This window comes from Bufo gargarizans, chromosome 10, assembly GCF_014858855.1.
Source record: "Bufo gargarizans isolate SCDJY-AF-19 chromosome 10, ASM1485885v1, whole genome shotgun sequence".
NCBI lineage: Eukaryota > Metazoa > Chordata > Amphibia > Anura > Bufonidae > Bufo > Bufo gargarizans.
In genome coordinates this window covers 91,408,216-91,421,150 of record NC_058089.1, presented here as the reverse complement: position 1 = coordinate 91,421,150, position 12,935 = coordinate 91,408,216, and the positions used below count along the sequence as shown (strand labels likewise).

General features: G+C 41.3%; 1 protein-coding gene across 3 annotated transcripts in view; it reads left to right on the top strand.

Annotated features, from left to right (window-relative positions):
* The window catches only part of FTO (FTO alpha-ketoglutarate dependent dioxygenase), a 273,069-nt gene that overhangs the window by 83,385 nt on the left and 176,749 nt on the right, over nt 1–12,935 (top strand). The window lies entirely within an intron of this gene.

Sequence of the window (12,935 nt, the reverse complement as noted above, 5' to 3'; positions counted from 1 at the left end):
AATGTAAGTCAATGGGGACGGATCTGTTTTCACTGACACAATATGGTGCAATTGAAAACGGATCTGCCTCCCATTGACTTTTAGTGTAAGTCAAAACGGATCCGTTTGCATTATCATTTTTTTTTTTTTTTCGTGGTAATGCAAACGGATCCGTTCAGAACGGATACAAGCGTTTGCATTATAGGTGCGGATCCGTCTGTGCAGATGCCAGACGGATCCGCACCTAACGCAGGTGTGAAAGTAGCCTAACTCTGCTGCTGGTGGAGGGAGGTTGGGGGGGGGGCCGCGAGAAGGAGAAGGGGGGGGCCGGCGACGGGGAGGGGGGCCCCCATGATTCAGTTTTGCACCGGGGCCCCATGGATTGTGTGTACGCCACTGCGCGCGGTGTATGGTTTTGTGCATGCAAATGAATTCTACCCGCTGCGGTACAATCATTTTTACAAATCCAGTGGATCTGCGCTTGCGCAGATCCACACACACCCTCCTCCAGCTGATTCCGGTGCGGCCGCGTCACTTCCAGGTATAGCATTCTTCCAAGGTACAGGAATCTGGCAGAACACCGGCACAAAGTGAAAGTACCAGTCACACAGTTAGAAAAATAGTTAACCCTTTGTGACTGAACAGCTCAATATTTTTTATATAGACCAATTGAAAATAAGATTTTTAGCCAAAAATAAGTTAAATGCAATCATTAAAAAATTGACTCCAAAAGGTGTACATGGTCTTTATGTTTAACATATTTTTAAACCACTTCTTGGTTTGTACATATCACTTTACTGCAGTTAACTCTTTCTAATCCTGCCTGTAATGATATCACCTCTGTGTATAGATAAGACAGGATCCACCATTCACAATAGGTGATTGCCACATCTTATCTATTCTTTCCTTGTACAATGACCTCTGCCCAGGTGACAGAGCATGCCTAGGAAACTGACCATTGTGTCAGAGGACCATGGGGCTGCCATAAAGCAGTTTTTTTTTAAATTCTTTGTAAATGCTGTTAAGAACAGCTCAGGCAGGATGGCGGCCCTATAATCATGTTCTGTAAATAAAATTTTAAAAAATCTGCAATCAGAAAATAAAAACGGATTGGAAAAAGGATATGTGCTGCTATCTGATTTTAACTGGCAGATAAAAAATTTGGTGACACATTTCCTTTAAGTATTAATTTTATATATTTTTTTAGCAAATTATATGTATACAATTTTACTTTTAATGGTTTTTAAGCATACACACGTATAAGTATGCTTTTTATTTATTTATTCATTTTTTTTATTTTTTTTTATAGTAAAGGTAGAGTTGGAATGGATCCCAGAATGTGGAGAGGGATGATGTTTTCATTTGAGGAAGCAAGCTAAAACCTTGTTTAAAACATAATAGGTGAGCCTAGCCTTAGAGAGGACCTGTCACCTCTCCTCACATGTCCTTTTTATTAGCTACATGCATTCCCCGTGTAATAACAATTCTGGAGCATCTCTTCTTATCACTCTATGTTGTGCTGTTCACCTGTTATTCCTACAGGAATTTCATAAATAAATTGCCAGCAGTTTGCATTGAGGGTCCAACTGAGTGTTACCAGTGAGGTGGGTGACCATGCGCAGTCTGGCAGTTGCACAGTAACACCCATTTGACCTTTTATAGGAAACTGTCAATTCATACAAAAAATTCTAGTAGAAAGGGATAGCACAACATACAGGGAGAAGCTGTTATATAGTATATAGGGACAGTTATACTATAGGGGGGAATGTATCATTAGGGGAATATGTGAAGTCAGTTTTGCTTCAGTCTGCGTTGGTGTAGTTTGATAAATTTGTCTTCTCCTTAAAACTAACACTTTTCTCTAGAAAAGCTACTCCAGTTTTCCTGCTTGACTCTTCTACTGAAGTGAGAATACAACTTAAAAAAAATAAAATAAGTCCAAGTGATAATCTTGGAGTGAAACTCATTAACATAGCTAACCATGCCCTCTTTCCCACCCATATTTCAGAACTGGAGTGTCATGGACTTTCCCGCGACAGGTGGCAGGAAATCGGTGAGACTGGCAACACGTGGTTTGATCTGACATGTTTTCTGTTTGGATCAAATGACGTCTGTGTTGTTTCTGGTGCTTGCCACTCCTTCTTTCCCCAGGTGTGGCTATTAGGGTCATTTAGCCTTCTCTATTTATAGTTGTTTCTCCCACAATTCTGTGCGGTTTATAGCTTCTGTTTGGACCTTTGGATAGATTGTGGTTGGATCTCTGCTGAGTTCCTGGTGCTTCCATTGCTCCTTTTGAAGTTAAGTCTTTCCTTTCCCTTTTGTATTTTGTTTGGGTTCTGTGTGTTGCATTTCCCTATTGTTTGTATTAAGCCTGAAGGAGACTCCTGTTCATCCTTCCTTTTAGAGGAACAGGTAGTCTCGTCCCTGCCATTAGTACCAGGGTCCTATAGGGCTTGATAGGTCTCTAGGTATTCCTGCATATGAACTCGCCTACCTTTTGGGGTCTGTTCATACTGGTAGTCAGTCAGGATTTTGGTTAGGCCCCTTTCACACAAGCGAGTATTCCGTGCAGGTGCTATGTGTGATGCGAGAGCATTGCGACCACACGGAATCCGGACTCATTCATTTAAATGGGGCTGTGTACATGTGCTTTAGTTTTCACGCATCACTTGTGCGTTGCGTAAAAATCGCAGCATGTTCTATATTCTATACTTTCCCCTATAGAAGTGAATGGGGCTGCGTGAAAATCGCATCCGCAAGCAAGTGCGGATGCGATGTGATTTTCACGGATGGTTGCTAAGATATGTTGTTTGTAAACATTCAGTTTTTTTATCAGGCACGTGAAAAAATGCAGTAAATCGCATTGCACCCGCGCGATAAAAACTGAACGCGATCGCAAACAAAACTGAATGACTTTGTTTGCGAAATAGCGCAGTTTTCACTGAACCCATCCGCAACGCATCCGGACCTAATCCGGACATGCTCGTCTGCAAGGGGCCTTATGGTTTTCACTAGGAGGTGTCCATTTTCCTTCCCTAGTTCTCAGGCCTGATTCCCTGTTCCCCCCTTCCCTCCTATGCTCAATGTGGTGTTTCCCTCCCACACTGAAGCGTGACATGGAGTGAGTGATGTGAAAATCCAAAAAGTCACAAAATGTTTGTGCAAGTGATAATAAAAAGCCGCAAAGGCCCCAGTTTGTGACTTTTTGAAGCCAGCATTCTTGAGTGAAGTCATGATAAATCGGGCCTATATATATGGTATGTAACTGTCCTTGTATATTGTAGAACAGCTTCTCCTGATCTATGTAATAGCAGCGATATATATAGTCAGTTCTAGAAATATATATGCGGGCGCAACCAGTCAGGTTTTCCTTAGTAATGCTTACTTGTAGAGCACGTTTATTTTTTTATTTTTTTTAAACAAATGTACAAATTCACTTAGAGAAGCACTCCCACAAAAATGTTACTCTCTGACCTGCCAAAAGGTACATGATGTAAACCGTAGTAAATGTAATCTTCCTACTAGTTACTGTATTTGTGAGTTATAACCTCCCATCTGATCCTCAGCTGTGTCATGTGACTAATACTCTGACTTTCCAAATAACACCTCTTATATTTGGACAGAAAGCCAATTTCTCTATGTATTCTTATGAGAGCTCTCAATGTCGGTCTCATAGGAATGACTAGAGAAGTAACTGACTTCCTGTCCTGTATCAGTTGGATCAGGGTTGGCCACATGACACAGCTGAGGATCAGAAGGGAGGTTATAACTCCCAAATATAGTCACTGGTGAGAACATTACATTGACTACAGGTTACATCATGTACCTTTCTAACAGTTCAGAGAACAAAACTTTTGTGGGAGTGCTACTTTAATAAAGTATATAAGAAAAACTTTCCTTGTCACTTCCCCTACACATTACAAAAAAAAATGCTACACATTCACCCTGTACAATGGATGTGTTAATGCAGCGCTCTATAGATGCGTTACCATTTGGAGACATAGACAGTTATCTGATAGTAGTCGTAGCTGACACTTTTCCATCCCAGAGCTCACTTTTTTTCAGTACACAATTTTCGTAGCACTTTTCAGTGCCCGATAATGGCCTTTACTGTGGTGCAGGATCAGTAGGTTCACCAGAGGTGGGGCTAGAGAAGGAGGCCATGGAGATAAGGCTTGTTTCGATACATGTCATTGATACATTTACAAAAGGCACCTATGCTCACGATACGGTTCATACAACTTGTTTTTCGCAAATAGTCAAGGGGAATGAAGTCCCAATTTCCTATCGGGCCCAAAAAAAAAAGGCACTTGTTTTAGCAATCCGCTGCTAATGTACTGTACGTGAAAGATTTAAGACTTGCTGGAAAGATTTGCTTCTGTTTTATTAGGGCTGCCATTGAGAAAGCAAGAGCAGAACTTGAGAGAGGTGCTTCGAGATTTCTTAATGGGCTGTCAGGGGCAAGACACCCGGTCTAGGTTTCGCCAGCACTCTTCCTGTGCATTAAAAGCAACAGGGGCCAAGCAGCGCTTACAGAAGTATGAATTACTTGATGCCTTCTCTGTTCCATATGGTCAGCCGTGTCTCAAACAATTAATCACTTACAGAATCCTTGCATTGGATTTAAGGTTTCAGCTGTACCTGTGCCAGTGGGGGCAGCCGAAGGGAGGGGAGACTGCGTAAGCATAAAATAGCAAGTTTAATAACACCGGGCGCCAAAGTCTAAGCAGCTGGCTTCTATAAACAGCACTTCTCATCCCCGCCTCACCTTTACAATGCTATTATTTCATGGGATACTTACTATGGGAAATAGGAGAATATTTATAGGCTTGCGTGGAGAAATATCTATCATGATTTACGCTTGCATAGTTTTATGCTCTGTAAATACATTAATGGGGCACTAATCCGGATTTTAGTAGACAAAATGCCCACTTTTCAGGACTCTGAAAATATTAGTTTTAGGTCGTTTGTACTTTGAAAGTAACGTGGACACGCGATCCCTTTATATAATATGTAGATGTTTACACGGATCTGTGGGGCTATAAAAGTAATTAAAAGCGATGTGTGTCCTGTAATGGTAGAACTTCAGACTGTCTTTTATTTATTATTTTTTAATAAGGGTTTTTTATTTCAGTTTTTATATCATATTTTGTGTTTTAACAGTCTTTATTTTAACTCACTAATGACTGCTGCATAGTTGTTGTTTTTTTTGTTTTGTTTTTTACAGCGGACATTTTAAGTGACCCCCCCAGTTCAAGATAAAAAAATAACATTTACTAGGGAGCACTTACATGGTAATCTCCTTTCATCTTTTAGCTGTCAATTCTCAGCCTCCTATTCTACCATTCAAGATGGCTGCACTACTTCTCAGATTACTTGACGCACACTGGGCATCGGTAGCCCAAGACGCTTCCTACTTGTCCAGCCCTCCTCTTGGATTGGTCAGCGCTATTCAGTGTTCAAAGGCAGCAGGACGTGTCTTGGGCTCACAATTGCATAGTGTGCATTATGTAGTCTAAGAAGTGGTGCGGCCATCTTGGATGGCAGAAGAAGAGCCTGGGAATTCACGGACCTGCAGCTAAAAAGATAAAAATGAGATCACCATGTAAGTGTTCTATTTGTTCCCCAGTTAAGATGATTTATTTTTCTTGACCGGAGAGTCAAACTACAGATTGATGTGGTATTAAAAAGCAGGAAGTGCTCAACCCCATATGCAGTAGCGCATCTATACCAGGGGGGCAGATCCTGCACTTGTGGTCTGCTGCTAATGGCAATCCCCATCAAAAATGCATACAATGGAGGATGCCCGCAGCTGACCACAAGTACCACAATGGACATCCTACACAGGATAGCAAATGTGTGGATGTGATGAACAGTAAAAATAATATAATAAAAACAAAGGCAGGTGCACTCTGCAGTCTTACTAACCCTCGTACTGGTGTAAAATTGAGAGATTAGCCAACATATCCTACTTGGAGGACATGTCTGAGCCCGAGCACCGCGCCAGTTATTGTTATATTATTGTGACCGGAGAGTAACTTTAAGGGACTAGTTTGGATGCACCACCTTTTTACAACAGTGTTTCAGATTAAGATTGCAAGCCCAGTGCCGAGGCTGTAAGGAACTACGTCAGGCCCTGTTCGAAGCCCAATAACTTTGATATCCAATCATTTTAACCCTGCAACTGCGGCATCTGAGATATTTGATAGAGGGTGGGTGGTCTCCCAGTCTGCCTACAAGCTTTACTATGGCAGCAGCAGGTCTACTAAAAGCCCTAAGATCTGCCATTAACATCTGCCTATTAAGCCATGCCACGAGGCCGCCTTTCAGTACAGGCAATACTGCTCTGAAGTTCTGTGCATTTCAAATAAAATGTTTGTAGAAGCAGTTCAAGAACTGCTGCTTCAAATTCCACATGACGACAAAAAAAGCGCTATAAACGTTTTTGTTTTCAAAGTAAAATCAATCATTTCAATGTATTTTAATATAGTTTACCTTAAAACAAAAACATTTTAATGCCACCACAATCACAATGATCTGTAGGAATAAAGGGGGTCATTAATTAAGACCGGTGTTTTAGACTCCGGTCTTAATAACCCCCTATATCTGGCTGTGGATCCTCCGATGTTATGAAGAAGCGACAGCCTCTACATAACTTCCGCTCATCCAGCACCAGTCTGAATGGAAGCCGGCTTCCTAGCTGTCTTACATTCAGACCATTTTCTACTCCTAAACCAGGCATAGAAAATGATGAATGAGACGGGCCTGCCGGACCATGCCACGCCCACTTTTTTAGACCTGGCATGAGCAGGGGAAAAGTCACAGATTGCGGCGCAAGTAATCGTTGCGATTACTTGCACTGCAGTCTGCGCCAGAATGACCTCCAAAGTTTTTACACAATACTCAGCAGAATTTTTATTTTATTTTTTTCCATGCCTCATGAAAATATTTTTTTATGGTAATAAATAAATTACTGTATATTTACCCCAAAATAATACCACTAACCACTCCAACCTGTTCTACAAAAAACAAGCCCACATTTGGCTTTGTATAAATAAATAAAAACGTTATGACTTAAAACCTGTTTGTATTGTGCAAAAGTAACAAAGCGTAAAACCCTATACTTATTTAGTATTACCATATTTGTTACTGACCCCTAGAATAAAGTTAAGGCTACTTTAACCCTTGCGTTTGGTGCAGATCCGTCTTGAAAGTCAATGGAGGACGGACCCGTTTTTGAGATTGTGTTTGGCTCGGTTTCGTCAGACTGACACCAAAGCTTTTTGGTGTCCGCCTCCAAAGCGGAATGGAGACGGAACGGAGGCAAACTGATGCATTCTGAGCGGATCCTTTTCCATTCAGAATGCATTAGGGCAAAACTGATCCGTTTTGGACCGCTTGTGAGAGCCCTGAACGGATCTCACAAACGGAAAGCCAAAACACCAGTGTGAAAGTAGCCTAACCTGTTATTTTTACTCTATGGTAAACAATGAAAAAAAGCAAGAAAGAAAATCGCCAGTTTTCTGAAAGTGGGCGTGTTTTCTTATGTAAATAAATCTCTAGACAGAATTACTATTGCGACAATTTAGAAAAGTCTCAAAAAATTGCTCAAGTTCACTCCAGTGAGGAACATGCTTATCTTATGTGACTTTTTCGTAAAGACGTGCGACTTTTGTAAAGCCACTTACTGAAGGATAAACTGCTACCGTCAAACCACATTTATCACAGTATTAAAAGATCATTAATAAATCTGACTTAGCCAAAAGTGACTTTGGACATATGTAATAGTGATGTAAGATGTAAGTGTAATGATGAATCTGGCCTATAGTGTTATCCTAGTGCAGAACCTGAAGAGATAGTCTGTGACTCGGAGTCATGCACTGCACTCCTATATCCTTCACTGGACAGAACAGAGTATCATTTGCTTCTGAAATATTCCTTTAATGGTCCCATAGTTCCCAGAAGCAGTATAAGGACAAACTCACACTCAGACCATGCTCTTTGGACAGTGAAAAATCATTGCTAGAGGAGTAAAGATTCCAATTCTATATTGTTTCAAAAATTATGCTACAAAAATAGAAATCAATATACAAAATTCCCCCAAATTTGGACCCAATAGAAAGACTTAATTTGATCTTTTAGTTTAAAAGATTGAGTTACGGCTTTTTCCTTTGCTCCTTTCTCAAGTCATTGGGTGGGTCGGTTCAAAAGTTAAAATCTTTTATTTGTGAGTTATTATATATGACATTTTGAAATAATAATTGAAAAAAAATACATATATATATATATTAAGGCTACACAACTAATGTCCTTTTTATCAAGAAAATACAATCCTTTGGTACGCATCCTGTTGACCTTTGATTCTGCCCTGTTAACCTTGTCTTTAAACATCAGGTCACCAGGGCAAGTCCATCTCATTCAGGAAACAATCGAAAGAAAGTGTTGGCATTGTACAAACATTGGAAATAGCACACATGCCCTTATAACGCTGAGGCCTGATAAGGCTATGGAGAGCACAACTTAGAGAAGTGTTTGTTATCCACTCTGTTGACCTCTAGCCCCTGACTGTAAAATACCTCCATTAGCTCAAGATAGTAGGTGAAGGCTTCAGTCAACCCTTAGGGGAAGCATCGGTCAGAGAACTAGTACCTGTCATCAGGGCTCATAACATTTCCTATAATAGGTTCCTGAAGTAATGTGTGCTCTCCTTTAACTGCCGCCACATTCTGTTTGTGCACCAGCTACCTTTGTATGGACCCATTTACTTTGTAGGTTTTTCCATTTTTTACTTTGTCTGTCTACCTGTTCTTGAACACCAGAAGTTTTAAGTCATCTGAAAAATACTTGTCCGATAGTCATCAGCAGCATATAAAGGGGTATCCCCCTTTCTATTTTCAGCTTAGTATAAATTTATAAAAAAATAAATGTACCCTAACCTAGACCCCAAACACAGTACAACCTCTCCACTAAAAAGGGGCCTCATACAACTGTGTCTGAGTAAAAATGAAAAGTTATGATGGGGAGGGTACAGGCTAGATAGGCCAACTGGAGAACAGGTGAATCCACCGGTGGGCCCTCAGTCCCCCACCACCTGCACGAGTGGCACCTGGCACATAGACTGACTGTACTACATACAGATAGGCAGTGGACAGCATCTCAACCAGCCAATGGGTCCTTATAAAAGCTGGGTTAATATTATGTAACGGACTACCCAGTTTATTATTATAGATGTATCGGGTGGATGAGATAACTTCTAGGTGTAGACACAGGCCAGCTAGTTTCCCAGGCACCCACCTTCACAACATCCATGTAGGGCCCCCCATTATTAATCGTCTTGCAAGGTTTTGATATCTGCCACTGTCTGGGCATATTTTCCTAGCCCACATAGCTAAGACAGTCCTAGCAGAATACTAAAAGGGTCTCCAGGACAGAATAGTCTGAGGAACAGGCTACGCAACGGGCTGCTGCTGAAGAAAATGTGTTTGCCACAGTTTTAGGGATCTGCTAATGGGGGTCAGTTAATATTTGTAGGTAGCTGTACAGTAGATCCCCAGAATGTATGTTACTGTTTGGCCCCAGGCACCCCAGCCTGACAACATCGGGATAGGAGAAGGCAAGTACAAATCATTCATTGCATCTTCAAAGGCCAAACTGGAAGTATCCTGGAGGGGTTGTGCAGCCAGTACATATTGATATCCCTTCCTCAGGATAGGAAAGGTCATCAATATTTGATTGTGAGGGTCCGAATCCCGGTATCCCCGCCGATCAGCTGTTTGAAGAGGAGGCGCACGCCTCCTCCTCTTCAAACAGCTGAACAGAGGTGGTGCCAGGAGTCGGACCACCACCAATCAGACATTGATGGCCTATCCTGAGGATAAGTAATCAATTCGTACTTGCTGCACAACCCCTTTAAAAGGGTTTTCCGAGACTTAACTACTGATGACCTGTACTCTACATAGGTCATTAGTATTTGATCGTGGGGGTCCGACACCTGGGACCCCTGCCATTCAGCTGTTTGAGAAGCTGGTGAGCGCCACTGCCTTCACCATGCTCACCAAGCACAGCGCGGTGCATTGTATAGCAGCTGTGCTTGGTATGTCCTAGACCATGTGACCAATGAATCTGTCGTCACTCGGCCAAGGAAAAGCGGTGAGAAGGAGGGGGCGCTACTGTGAGCGCCTCTGCCTTAAACAGCTGATCAGCGGGGGTCCCGGGTGTCGGACCCCCCCGATCAGATACTGATGACCTATCCAGAGGACAGGTCATCAGTATTTACATTTTGGAAAACCCCTTTAAGTCTTCAGCTCACTGCCTTGTAGAATGGATTGACATTGCTCAACCCGTACATTTTCTATCATTTACTGCCATAGTAAAGCAAAATTAAATTGTGAGTTACTCAGTTCTGATTTAGTGCTACTTTAGCTATTGATCAGCTGTTCTAGAGGGTTCCTCGGGGCAAGTATAGGGGAAAACTACATTTCCTTAGAAACTACCCCGATGATGTACAATGACCAAGGAAAGAGTGATGACCAAGGGTAGAGGGATTGTATAAAGATCACAGGAAGTAAATGCCACCGGGTAATTGTTGTCACGTATTGTGCCTAACAGCAGCTGAGACGTATGTTCCTGCGTTTTCTTCTGTAACTCATTTCATCCATTTTGACATATGTCTGGCGCATTATCTCACAGTCGACCGCAGAGGAACACTGAGATCATCCAAAGGATGCCTCTTAAAGATGAAATATTGGCCGATTTAACCAGTATCACTAATCATAAAATGACTTTATATTACCCAATATATTAAAACTTCATATAGTATATTATTTTTGTGTGCCGCTGACAAAATCTGTAGCCGTTATTGATTGCGCGTACACAGCTAGCTCTTTTACTGACAGATTATGTCGTTTTTCTGGCAGTAATAGCTCAATATTCTTTTAGTTGTTTCTGGGATTTAATTCAAGCGCATGCATCTTCTACCTGTATTCAGACTTCTGTTTATAAGGAAACTCGAAAGGGCTGATGTTACTCATTTTCTCATAGAAAACAATATATTCTTGAAAATGTCTGAACTGTTTTTTCTTTGACTCAGAAAGAATGTTAAACCCTTTACACTGACCCAGTTCGCCGGTAACTTTATTGAGTGTCTTGTTATAAAGAAAACCTGTCACCACACAATGCAGTGTAATCTGTAGGCAGTATTTTATAGAGCAGGAGGAGCTGAGCAGATTGATATGTAGTTTTTTGGGGGAAAGGATTCAGTAAAATGTGTAATTTACACATTTAAATCTCCGCTTTTTCTGACTTCAGCTGTACATGGGGGAGGTTTTATCAGTAATCGTTCCTAGTGTAAGTATGTATACAAAGACACCTGTCAGTTTTGCACAGGACTGTATTACCACTAACTTATAGTATTCCCCGTGTAATTGTGCATACAGAGATAACTGTACACGGGGTGGTCTTAAGTTTAGAAAAGGCTGAGATATAAATTATACATTTTACTGAGTCTCTCCCCACAAAAATATGTATCAATCTGCTCAGTTTGTCCTGCTGTATATCATCTTGCATGCAGATTGCACTGTATTTCATGGTGGCAGGCCTTTTTTTTTTTTTTTTTTTTTTAAAGGGTTGGTGCCTATAGAGACAATTCACCAATTTTTACCCTATTGGGGGAATTCATCACGCCTTGCACCCTAGACTTCTGGTTTCAGAAAGTCGCAAACTAAGGATTTGCGACTCATTGGGGTCACTTTTTGCAAAATTTTGAATTTTTTACACCATTCACTCCACTTTTGGAAAATGAAAATGGGTGTGGTTTTCTATGTTGCCATTGATTTTGATTTTGATGGGCCTTCAGTGTCAGATTGGCACGGATCCAAGATCCCTGCCGATCAGGATCAGTTGTTTCATTGCAGCTCCGGCGCTAGAAGTCCGTGCCGAATCTACACATCTCCGCCCATTGTGTAGTGGACAGAGATGGTGACTGTAGAGCTGCTCCAATTCACGTGGGAGTGGATGGAGCTGTGTATGTCTTCGGCAAAGCTCATCCAGTGCTGTATCCTCATCTAACTACACGCCGCATCTTCTATTCACTTGAATGGGATGAACAGCTGTAATTACGCCGCCCCCCACCACACTATAGATGGCGTGCAGTTTAATATTGAGGATGACACAGCGATCAAACAAGTGACGCAAAAGATGCGGATACCACACCATGCTCTGTCCGTATCCGCGCATTCATTCCACAGCCCCACAAAAAAGATAGCACATGTCCTATACTTATCTGTTTTGCGGACAAGGATGGGACATTTCTGCAGAATTTCAAAAATAAATGGTGGCATTCACTCAGCTGGGATCCCTGTTTTGCGGATCCGCGACTTGTTAATGATCCCTAATAGTCTATCATGTTTTTCAATTAAGTCCCGTTAATCGCAGCTGCCATAAAGCACACCCTACAGATACTACAAGAAAGGTGCATGTGTCTCCATTATTGTTGCTAGAGGGAATTTTCTAAATTTTAAAAATATTTACTGTAGCTACAAAATCTAAAAAGTACAACCACATTATATCTCTTCTACAGGTTTACATCTTATTACTGAAATTGAATACCTGAAACAATCCCTTTAAGGCTGCCAGTAGATGATGTGGCCCCGGCAGCGGGATCTCCACCTGTACTTGCCAGGCCGCGCTTGTACAGGCTGTTGAGCATGCGGATACCGCTCCTGAGGCCGCATTGTGTACGTGCAGCCTAATGCAGATAATTGGAAACCAATATTATATTACTCACTGGCCCTCCTTATAATTATTACAAAAAAAATTATAGTATGGGCTTTTGAGAAATGAGATGCAGTATTAAATATTCAAATCATTAGCTTTTTTATGTATAAGATTCTTATGTTATTACTATTATGTTTTCATCTTATGATATCCAAGATTATATTTTATAAAAAAAAAAGGGT